Here is a 12460-nt window from a genome sequence, read left to right as displayed (position 1 = left end):
TTCCACCTCTGGCCTTATGAGGGTAAATAATGGGTCCAAGAACATCGTCGAACATGGAATTTAAAATCTTCTGGGTTATTTGGCTGCGTCATGTTTCTTCTGAAATGTTCGACGTTTCGACCCCTCTGCTGGGATATTCCTCTGGGTATTTTGGTGTCCACTACTGCTAGATCACTGCGGCCTAATAAGCCAGAAGATTTTAACTTCAGTGACAACGACCACGAAAGCCTGCAGACTTACATCGTCGAACGTGATTGTTTTGCTGGTCCATGTGTTGTGGTGTGGGGATGCACATTGCTACGTCGGCGTATTGACCTCAAAACCTGTGAATGCCGTACACTCACTGGCCAATCTGTGTGCATTTTTCTCGGCATTTGCAATGCTAAGAAAGGAAATTTAGTTATAGATAGTTTGCACAAGGTGGGCTAAGGGAGACACTGACGATTTAGATGTCTGCTCTATTTCTACAACTATCTTGCCAATATTTAATTTTAAAGAACCCTCAAAGTGATATACCTGTTGATAAATAAATATTTGTTTCGTACAGAGGGTTCAAAAACCTGTAATGAATCGTTCGCTGTCCACGTTAATAGGAAGAATGCACTTATCTTTGTTCGTTTCCAAGCGATTTAGACGACAGGAATGGACTGACAAATACTGGCATACACTGAGGCGACGTAAGTCTTCGGATATCTCCATATATCGTATTAGACCTCCTTTTGTCAGGCGTAGTGCAACAACTCGACGAGACTCGTCGCTGGAATTCCCCTGTAGAAATGCTGATCCATGCTGCCTCTGTAGCCGTCCATAAGTGTTACAGGTGCAGGAATTTGTGCACGACTGACGTCTCGATTATAACCCATGAATGTTCGTTGGGATTCGTGTCGGGCGATCTGATTGGCCAAATCATACGCTCCCACTGTCCAGAATGCTCTTCCAACCAATCGCGAACAACTATGGCCCCGTGACATGGCGCATTGGCATCCACAAAACTTCTATCATTGTTTGGGGGCATGAAGTCTTTTGTGGACTGGCAAGACAGCCAACCCACTAGGACGGGAGGCCGAAGGGCACGCGTTTAAACTCACGCAGAATGGCGTGAGGTCTGGAACAGGACAAGGTCTTTATAGTAGCAAAAATAGTACGTAGCTTCTGGAATACTTAACTTTAATCCATAATTGGTGAACATCGGTCTGACGGTACATGCATCACAAGATAAATAGCAATTGATAATGGCGCCTGGCTAGGTCGTAGCAAATGACGTAGATGAAAGCTATGCTAACTATCGTCTCGGCAAATGAGAGCGTAATTTGTCAGTGAACCATCACTAGCAAAGTCGGCTGTACAACTGGGGCGAGTGCTAGGGTGTCTCTCTAGACCTGCCGTGTAGCGGCGCTCGGTCTGCGATCAGTGATAGTGGCGACACGCGGGTCCGACGTATACTAACGGACCGCGGCCGATTTAAAGGCTACCACCTAGCAAGTGTGGTGTCTGGAGGTGACACCACAAAGTCTATGAATGGCTGCATATGGTCGTCAAGTAGCCGAAAATAACCATTTCACTGTCGATAATAGGTTCAGTTGGATCAGAGGACTCAGCACAATGCATGTAAACACAGCCCACACCACTATGGGGCCACCACCAGCTTGCACAGTGCCTTGTTGGCAACTTGGGTCCATGGCTTCGTGGGATCTGCGCCAGACTCGAACCGTACAATTAGCTCTTACCAACTGAAATCGGTACTCGTATGACCAGGCCACGGGTTTCCAGTCGTCTGAGGTCCCACCGATATGGTCGCGAGCCCAACAGACGCTCTGCAGTCAATGTCGTACAGTTGGCAAAAGCATTCGTGTCGTTTACTGCCGTAGCCCATTAACGACAAATTCTGACCTAACGAATACGATCGGCGTACGTCCTACATTGATCTCTGCCACTGCTCTCGATCATTAAGTGAAGGCCTTCGACCACTATGTTGTCCGTGGTGAGAGTTAGTGTCTGAAATTTGGTATTATCGGCACACACTTGACGCTGTCGGTCTCGGAATTCATAACTCCCTAACGATTTCCGAAATGTAATGTCCCATGCGTCTACGTCCAACTACCATTCTTATTCAAAGTTGTTAATTCCCATGCGACCATAATCACGTTGGACACCCTTTCACATGAATCATCTGAGTAGAACTGAGACCTCCGCCAGTCCACTTCCCTTTTATAAATTGTGCACGCGACACTTCTGCCATCAATATATGTGCATATCGCCATCCCATGTTCTTTGTCAGCTCAATGTACATGGTGACAAGAGAGGCTGAAGTAACAATTTTGGAGTCCTTCGTCGGTGAGGGAGGCTTCTGTAAGATAGTGGTTTTGCTGAGTGATTCTCTACACAGAGAAACTGTGTAACCTGCCCCGCACCGTCCCCTTCTTCCAGTCTCGCCCAGCCGCGCTGTGTGTCGGCGCGTAACGCCGGTGGCAGGCAAACAGGGCGGCGACCACTGGTTGCTGGTTGTTGGTTGCTGGTTAGCGCCTGGCCCGCTTAGCACCTGCCCGCACTGCGCACACACGCAGAGCAAAGCTCGGCATTCCACACGACTCCCCGGCGCCGTTCCCTCCCCAGCTAGCAGCCGATCCCTGAAGTGTCGCCAAGCGCCTTCTTCAGGTAGCAGCACTATCCGAAGGTACGAGGATGCTTCAGTAACCAATAGCTCTTTTTTTTTCAGTTATCAGTCTTCTGACTAGTTTGATGCGGCCCACCACGAATTCCTCTACGGTGCCAACCTCTTCATCTCAGAGTAGCTCTTGCATCCAGCGTCCTCAGTTATTTGCTGGATGTATCCAAATCTTTGTCTTCGTCTCCAGTTTTTACCATTTCCTATTCCCTTAAGCACCATGCAGTCTATTCCTTTACGTCTTAACACACGCCCTGTCATTCTGTCCCTTCTTCTTGTCTATGTTTTCCTTATGTTCCTTTGTTCGCCCATTCTGCAGAGAACCTTCTCAGTCCTTACCTTATCAGTCCACCTAATTTTCAACATTCTTCTGTAGCACTACATTACAAATGCTTCGATTCTCATCTGTTCCTGTTTTACGACAGTTGTTGACTCACTACCATGCAATACAGTGTTCCAAATGAACATTCTCTCACGGGTGTATCAAAATACCATGCGAATTAACTTCCGAGTCCAGACCGAAGAGCGAATGAAAGCTTTCAGTCGTTACCAGTACATGGAAATTACCCTACTGTTGCATTTCTAAGTACTGTTTCAAGAAGGAAGAGTTGACGGATGGATGGTCAGCGATTGAAATGCGAGGTGTAATGCACTCCGTCGTCAGGCCACGAGTGGTCTACCGGGACCATCCGACCGCCGTCTCATCCTCAGTGGAGGATGCGGATAGGAGGGGCGTGGGGTCTGCACACTGCTCTCCCGGTCGTTAGGATGGTATTCTTGACCGAAGCCGCTACTATTCGGTCGAGTAGCTCCTCAATTGGCATCACGAAGCTGAGTGCACCCCGAAACTGGCAACAGCGCATGCCGGCCTGAAGGGTCACCCATCCAAGTGCCGACCACGCCCGACAGCGCTTAACTTCGGTGATCTCACTCACGGGAACCGGTGTATCCACTGCGGCAAGGCCGTTGCCCGCGAGGTGTAATGAGCTTTCTAATTTTAAAGAAAACGTTCCCATCTGTAGTGCATCGCCAACTGGTATAACCGTACAAAGTGTCCTTAATGACAATAAACTAGGTAAGATTTTGGTGCCAGAAGATTGAAAAGGGCCGAACATATGTGCGAGACGAGTCAAGATCAACGCAGATGGCAAAGTGTTTTTTGTTGAAGGACTGATTCAAGCGGATTGTTGCATTCATGTGAGGCGGATTTCAACCAACATCAACATATCCATTGGAAGTGTGGTGTATTTCGTAAACAAAACATGGCGAAATAAGAAAGAAGTGTCTACACTGGGTACAGCGCCATCACACATATAAGAAGTAAGTCACGCAGATGGGGTTGTGTCTCTAGTAATTAGTGCAGAAGGATGATCAAGGTAATGTTTTACTGTACGGTATTGGCCCTTTACTTATCTAGTATCTATCGCCAATCTCTCGGCCAGAGTAAAGTCCCAAGCGAATGGAAAGAAGCGGAGGGTCTCCTGTATATAAGAAGGGTAAAAGAACGGATCTACATAATTACAGACCAGTATCCTTAACACTGCTACAGAATTCTGGAATATATTCTCAGTTCGAATATCATAAAATTCGTCGAGACGGAGCGGCTTCTGCCCACGAGTCAGCATGGTTTTAAAAAACGCTCGCGCCGAAATCAGCATGACCTTTTCTCCCTTTATGTCCTGCCAACTATGGATGAAGGACTACAGGCAAATTGTATAATACTAGATTTGCGAAAAGTATTCGATGCCTGCCCCTCTCCAGACCCGTAATGAAGGTAGGGGAACACGAAATTGTTTCCCAGATATGTAAATGGCTCGAACACTTCTTAAGTAACAGAATTCAGTCGTTGTTCTGCACGCTGAGTTCATCAGAGACAAGGGCATCGTCAAGTGTCCCAAGGAAGTGTGACAGGACCACTGTTACTTTCTGTATACATGAATGATCTAGCGTACAGGGTCATCAGCACTCTGCGGCTGTTTGCTGATGATACTGTGGTGTACGGAAAAGTGTCGTCGTTGAGTGACTGTAGGAAGATACAAGACGACGCAGGCAAAAGTTTCAGTTTTTGTTGTAAGTGGCAGCTAGCTCTAAATGTAGCAAAATGTCAGTCAGTGCAGATGAGTAGGGAAACCAAACCCGTAATATTCGATTACAGTATTGTGATTGATGGAATGACGTCGATTAAATATCTAGGCGTAACGTCGCAAAGCGTTATGAAATTGAACTATCATGTAAGAATTATAATAGAGAACTCGAATGATCGACTTCGATTTATTGGGACAATTTTACCAAAGTGTGGTTCATCTGCAAAGGAGCCTGTCATATAGGACACCAATACAATCCATTCTTGGGTGCTCCTCAACTGTTTGTGATCCGCACCAGGTCGGATGAAACGAAGACATCGAAGCAGTTCAGAGGTGAGATTCTAGATTTGTTACCAGTAGGTTCGAACAACACGCAACTATTACGGAGATGCTTCGGACACTCAAATGGGAATCCCTGGTGAGAAGGCGATGTTCTTTTCGAGGAACATTATTGAGGAATTTTAAAGAAGCGGCATTTGAAGCTGACTGTAGAACGATTCTACTGCCACTAACATACGTTTCGCATAAGGCCCACGAAGTTAAGAGAAATTGGGGCTCACATGGAGGCAAAAAGGTAGTCATTTTTCCCCCACCCTATTTGCTTTTGGCAAGGAGAAGGGCTCTTTATTTATTTTGCTGTCATCATGATGTATTTCGTGTATTGATCATAAGAGTAAGTAAGGGAGACTTGGGTACGCAAAGAGTCATATAAAGTTGTTTTTCCCAATTAAATACGCGAATGATATAAGCAAGCTAATGGATAATGTTGGTACTAAGTACCGCCTGTCATGCACTGCATAGTGTCTTGCGGAGTATGTATGTAGCCATAGATGTAAACTCTGATATCATTCTCCAAGAAGATAATAAGCGTGTCAATCCATATGCCACGTGTGGTGATTCTTCTAAGTACGTAGAATTAGCTCGAATAGTCCACAAATTCGTTAGATTCTGCTTCGACTGTTCGCCGGTGGGGCTTAAAGAAAGGCTGATCTGGCCAGTAGCTATCAGTACATCCCGCGCCCTCTAGTCGATAAAGGTGACCACACAGCATCCGGCATAGAGCTGATATACAGGTCGTCGAATCGCTGTTGTTCAAATGACGAATGGATGAAGAACTAGACGATGGTGATTAGTTGATTGCGCAGTGTAAGTTAGGGCGGTAAATTAGGCCTGTGTTGTTAGCGTATGCGCAGGACACTGGTGTACCATGCGTCTCAAAGGTCAAACCCGGCGGGACAGGCTGAAGCCATCGTCGGCGACGGACGTGGGTCGGTATCAGCGCAAACAGACACTGCGTGACGTATGCTAATTCGCAGCTGTGGCAGATTACAGCAGTAATGGGGTCATCGCGTAATCAGCAGAGATAAACAAACATCTCAGTAACATCAACAGTGATTAGTGGATTACGTTTGCGATGCGTGGTGGTCAACATGATCTCAGGATCAATAGGCCACTGCCGCTCACCCATCAGCTGATTAACGCCAAACGGTGTCTGCAATCTATTACTGAACCAAAAACTGCGACTAATGCCTCTTCTGCTGACACGGATTCAGATCGCACATGAAAATTCTACATGACATGTAGTACCAGTTTTTCTGGGATATTTTCCCTATCCACCAGTTTCTTCAAGAACTAGGTCCTCAGATGCAGGGTCTGTTACGAAATTGTTTTCAAGAACAGTAGGTGTGCTTTCTGAACCGTTGTCTAGTTTTCAAAGGTGAAATTTACTATTGTTCAATCTCAACGCATCCTGTATAACAGCAAGTCTTTCGACAGTTAAGTACCAAAATAATTCATCAGTGCAGTAATTGGTTCCTTATTAGGCCGGGAGGACGACGCTTAAAGTCTGCGTCCGGCCATCCTGCTTTAGGTTATCCGTGATTTACCCAAATCGTTCCAGGCAAAAACTCGGAGGGTTCTCTTGGAAGGGCTCGTCGGAATTCCTTCCTCATTTTTTAACAATACGACCTTATGCCTGTCCGTCTCTAATGACATTTCCAATGACATTTGTTTCGACGGGACGTTAAACCCTACTCTTCCTTCCTTCCTTCCTTATTGGACAAAAATATACATGAGTTTGTAGTCAATGAAGGTGTTTTAGTTAGACACGGGGCATCGAAGAGCGATTACCTCGAGATCAGTTTGCAAAAACAAAACGTAGTTGCCTCGAAACATTTAATGCAACATGTACCGCAGTCATTGACCTACTTCACAAAAAATCTTCATCGGAATTGAGAATTTGTCACACAGTGGGAGCAACTTCTGCATTCACATCCCAAAGATTTCTGACGCTTAAGACTGGCTCCCGTATGTGAAAGGATTTCCCAGGTCTTCATTACTGTACTGAATATATCGGTGCACATGCGACTACATGCTTACCAATATGTTCCAATATGCCGCGTATAAAAACAAGGTCAAGTGTTTTGAATAACCGCTGCGCTAGTTACCATTTGTATACACAACTGAAGGATTGTCTTAGTGTCGCTTCCTTACTGTACAGGGTCAAAAAGTGTGATTATTGTCCACTTCCTCCTACTTAAGAGTTTTTTTGCTATACGTTCGCCGTCGGCAACGGACCAAGACCTTGCCAAGGATTTCAGGGCGGCTATCCATAGCAAATGGCAGAAATTTTTGCGATATATTCCTAAGATCCCGATATCAAAAAGCATTGAAAATTTTCTTGATATCTTTATCCGTTCGTAAGGTGCAGAGGATCAAATTTGCCGTTCCGTCCTGTTGTTGTTGTTGTGGTCTTCAGTCCTGAGAATGGTTTGATGCAGCTCTCCGTGCTACTCTATCCAGTGCAAGCTGTTTCATCTCCCAGTACGTACTTCAGCCTACATCCTTCTGAATCTTCTTAGTGTATTCATCTCTTGGTCTCCCTCTACGACTTGTACACTCCACGCTGCCCTCCAATACTAAATAGGTGATCCCTTGATGCCGCAGAATATGTTCTACCAACAGATCCCTTCTTCTAGTCAAGTTGAGCCACAAACTCCTCTTCTCCCCAATTCTATTCAATACCTCCTCATTAGCCATGTGATCTACCCATCTAATCTTCAGCATTCTTCTGTAGCACCACATTTCGAAAGCTTCTATTCTCTTTTTGTCTGAACTATTTATCGTCCATGTTTCACTTCCATACGTGGCTACACTCCATACAAATGCTTTCAGAAACGACTTCCTGACGCTTAAATCTATACTCGATGTTAACAAATTTCTCTTCTTCAGAAACGCTATGCTTACCATTGCCAGTCTACATTTTAAATACTCTCTACTTCGACCATCATCAGTTATTTTGGTACCCAAATAGCAAAACTCCTTTACTACTTTAAGTGTCTCATTTTCTAATCCAATTCCCTCAGCATACCCTCCTCTCAAGACACTGTCCATTCCGTTCAACTGCTCTTCCAAGTCTGTTGCTGTCTCTGGAAGAATTACAATCTCATCGACGAACCTCAAGGTTTTTATTTCTTCTCCATGGTTTTTAATACCTACTCCGAATTTTTCTTTTGATTCCTTTACTGCTTGCTCAACATACAGATTCAGTAACATCGGGGAGAGCCTACAACCCTTTCTCACTCCCTTCCCAACCACTGCTTCCCTTTCATGTCCCTCGACTCTTATAACTGCCATCTGGTTTTTGTAAAAATTGTAAATAGCCTTTCGCTCCCTGTATTATACCCCAGACACCTTCAGAATTTGAAAGAGAGTATTCCAGTCGACATTGTCAAAAGCTTTCTTAAGTCTACAAATGCTAGAAACGTAGGTTTGCCTTTCCTTAATCTATTTTCTAAGATAAGTCGCAGGGGCAGTATTGCCTCATGTGTTCCAACATTCCTACGGAATCCAAACTGATCTTTTCCGAGGTCGGCTTCTACCAGTTTTTCCATTCGTCTGTAAAGGATTCATGTTAGTATTTTGCAGCCGTGACTTATTAAACTGATAGTTCGGTAGTTTTCACACCTGCTTTTTTGCGATTGGAATTATTATATTCTTCCTGAAGTCTGAGGGTATTTCGCCTGTCTCATTAATTTTGCTCAGCAGATGGTAGAGCTTTGTCAGATTTGGCTCTCCCAAGGCCGTCAATAGTTCTAATGGAATGTTGTCTACTCCCGGGGCCTTGCTTCGAATTAGGTCTTTCAGTGCTCTGTCAAACTCTTAACGCAGTATCATATCTCTTATTTCATCTTCATCTACACCCTGTCCTACTACACGTGAAATTCAGTATGAGAAGAAATATACATAATAAATAACAGCAGAAAATAGTTCAAATATTAACGATCTATTCTACTGGCATTTATCTAGAAGATCCGTCTTCCCATTTACAAATATCTTTATCGATTATGGAAAAAGACCGCGAAAAATTGTTTCTTGTGTACCGAAACCCAACCGTGGACTCCTGGACTGTTATGCATAGCTAATGTCTGTAATATTTGCGCCGTATTCTTAAGATCTCAGTCCCGGATAATCTTCATCCGTTTACGGGCTACAGAGGTTCAAAATGACGTTATTTGTACACGTAGAATATGTAAGTAAAATACGATGTGAGGCGAAATCGTTGTTTATAAAGTAACGTAGCAAGGAGAAATATGCTGCAGAGTGTCTCCGTTATCATCTGCGGACACAATGTTGTAGTACTGAAGCATATCCAAAATTTATTTGCACGTAAAATCCGGTCTGAAGTGGGAAATAAGTTTTCCCTTCTTTCATTTTCACATGATTAAACTATCTAAGTTTTACTGAGCAGTGCATTTCTTTTTATATGAGTTATATGCCACGCCGCAGCAGGGAAAAGAAGGGAACACGTGGAAAAATGCTCTTATCGGAACGCAAACAATTCGAATATGTTCCTGTTGATTTAAAAGACTCTGATTGAAGAGTGGGGTACCAGCTGCAACTTTTTAGCTTCCTCAACACCTTTAAAAAATTTTCCAATAATTTGGGTGTGCAGACATACTCGCGTTTTTTATGCTGAGAGAGAAGAAGACAGTGGTAGTGGCAAAGAGATGGGTAAGAAATAAATACTGAAAAATAGTAGACTGTGGGTGTTTTATAGAAAGGGCGAAGGACACAATGGCAGTTTGAGGGAAAGAGAGGGACACGGTGGTAATGGAACATAGTTGACTGCAAGAGAACAGTGCTAGGAAAAGAATGAAGGAGTCAGTGCAAGGGAGAGGGGGAAAAAGAGAAGGAGTAAGTGGAATGGTGAGAACCATTGCTAATGAGATACAGAATGTATGGCAGTGTCAACGAGGAAGAGAGAGAGTGTGACAGTCAAAAGAGAGAGCAGCAGTGGAAAGGAATGAATGACATAGTGTAAGTAGGCTGTTTATGTTTTCTATGTAAGTAGGCTGTTTATGTTTTCTTATTGGCAACGTTACGTAGCGCTCTGTATGAAAATCACTGGCTGTGTTGCGTGCAGTCTCTGATTTTCATACAGAGCGCTACGTAACGTTGCCAATAAGAAAACATAAACAGCCTACTTACAATAGTAGCAGTAAGAGAGAGCAAGAGGGAGGCAGTGATGGCGAGAGCAGACTGTAGTTGCACGAAAGGACGAAGACGACTGCAGCTGTAACACAGGAGACAATTACAGGGTGACACAATGAGATAACGACAATGAGTTCGGCTGAATGGGTGGTTGAGAATGGGTAACTGGGAATGGATGGGTGTCACTGACCTCAATTTGCAGTAGGATTTTGGAGCATATACCGTACTCGGACATTATGAATCACTTTGAAGAAAATGACTTTTTGATACATAACCAACACAGAGTCAGAAAATATCGTTCTTATGCAACACAGCTAGCTCTTTATTCCCATGAAGTAATGTGTGTGTCGACAAGGGATCTCAGATCGATTTCATATTCTTAGATTTCCAGAAGGCTTTTGATACCGTTCCTCACAAGTGACTATTAATCAAATTGCGTGCATATGGAGTATCGTCTCAGTTGTGTGACTGAATTCGTGATTTCCTCTCAGAGAGGTCACAGTTCGTAGTGATAGACTGTAAATCATCGAGTAGAACAGAAGTGATATTTGGCGTTCCACAAGGCTGTGTCATAGGCCCTCTGCTGTCCCTGATTTTCATAAATTATCTAGGTGATAATATTAACAGCCCCCTTAGATTGTTTGCAGATGACGCTGTAATTTACAGTGTAGTAAAATCATCAGCCGATCAATTCCAATTACAAAACGATCTATAGAGAATTTCTGTATAGTGCGAAAAGTGGCAATTGGCACTAAACAAAGAAAACTGCGAGGTCATCCACATGGGTACTAAAAGAAATTCGATAAATTTTGGGTATACGATAAATCGGACAAATCTAAGGGCTGTCAATTCTACTAAATACCTAGAAATTATAACTACGAGCAACTTAAATTGGAAAGACCACATAGATGATATTGTGGGAAAGGCGAAACAAAGACTGCGCTTTGTTGTCAGAACGTTTAGAAGATGCTACAAACCCACTAAAGAGTCAGCCTACATTACACTTGTCCGTCCTCTGCTGGAATATTGCTGCGCGGTATGGGATCCTTATCAGGTAGGATTGACGGAGGACATCGCGAGAGTGCAAAGAGGGGCAGCTCGTTTCGTGTTATCGTGCAACAGGGGTGAGAGTGTCACTTATATGATACGTGAGTTGGGGTGGCAGTCACTGAAACAAAAGCGGTTTTCTTTGCGGCGAGATCTATTTACGAAATTTCAATCACCAACCTTCTCTTGGGAATGCGAAAATATTTTGTTGACACCCACCTACTTAAGGAGAAATGAACATCATAATAAAATACGAGAAATCGGAGCTCGAACGGGAAGATTTAGGTGTTCCTTTTTCCTACGCGCCATTCGAGAGTGGAATGGTTGAGAAATAGTACGAAAATGGTTTGATGAACCTTCTGCCAGGAAGTTAAGTGTGAATTACAGAGTAACCATGTAGATGTAGATGTACATGAGCGATTTATTGCGGTGGACAAGACAATTGGTGTGAGTGGGTTGGGGGAGTTCTTGGGAGTGAGGGGTGGGTGGCGTGCCAAGAAGAGCTCGAGTGGGTACACATGCCAAAATTTTTGGGGAAATTTTTAAAAGGTGTTGAGAGAGATAGAGTGAGGTAGCTTGTACCCCACCTTTCAGTTAGAGTATTTTAATTAAACATAAACATGCTAGCTTCTTTTGTGCTCTGAAAGGAGCGTTTTTCCTCTGGTATGTACATAGTAAAGCAGTTGTGGCGTTAAACAGACACTCAGGCATGGCACATGAACCGAAATTGAGGGTAGCAATGCAAAAGCAGAAACGGTGAATTGGGTTTTCAAGTGTTGCTTTAGGGCGGAAGATCTAGAGGAACTACACTATTTTAATTCTCACACTACTACAATGATGACTAATACAGATATTAGTGCTTGTGGCACTGAGAGAAAGTTGAAATTTCTAAAACTGAACAAACGTTTATGGTACAATGGTATCTCTGTTAGTTTCAATACAGAATTTGCCGCTGAGACTGGTGGCCTCGCCGCGCGGGATTAGCCGAGCGGTCTGGGGCGCTGCAGTCATGGATTGTGCGGCTGGTCCCGGCGGAGATTCGAGACCTCGCTCGGGGATGGGTGTGTGTGTTTGTCCTTAGGATAATTTAGGTGAATTAGTGTGTAAGCTTAGGGACTGATAACCTTAGCATATGATTTCACACACATTTGAACATCTTGAACTGGTGGCC

This window comes from Schistocerca americana, chromosome 7 (genome assembly GCF_021461395.2).
Source record: "Schistocerca americana isolate TAMUIC-IGC-003095 chromosome 7, iqSchAmer2.1, whole genome shotgun sequence".
Lineage (NCBI taxonomy): Eukaryota > Metazoa > Arthropoda > Insecta > Orthoptera > Acrididae > Schistocerca > Schistocerca americana.
The sequence above is the reverse complement of the archived record's forward strand: the minus strand, read 5'-3'. Positions refer to the sequence as shown.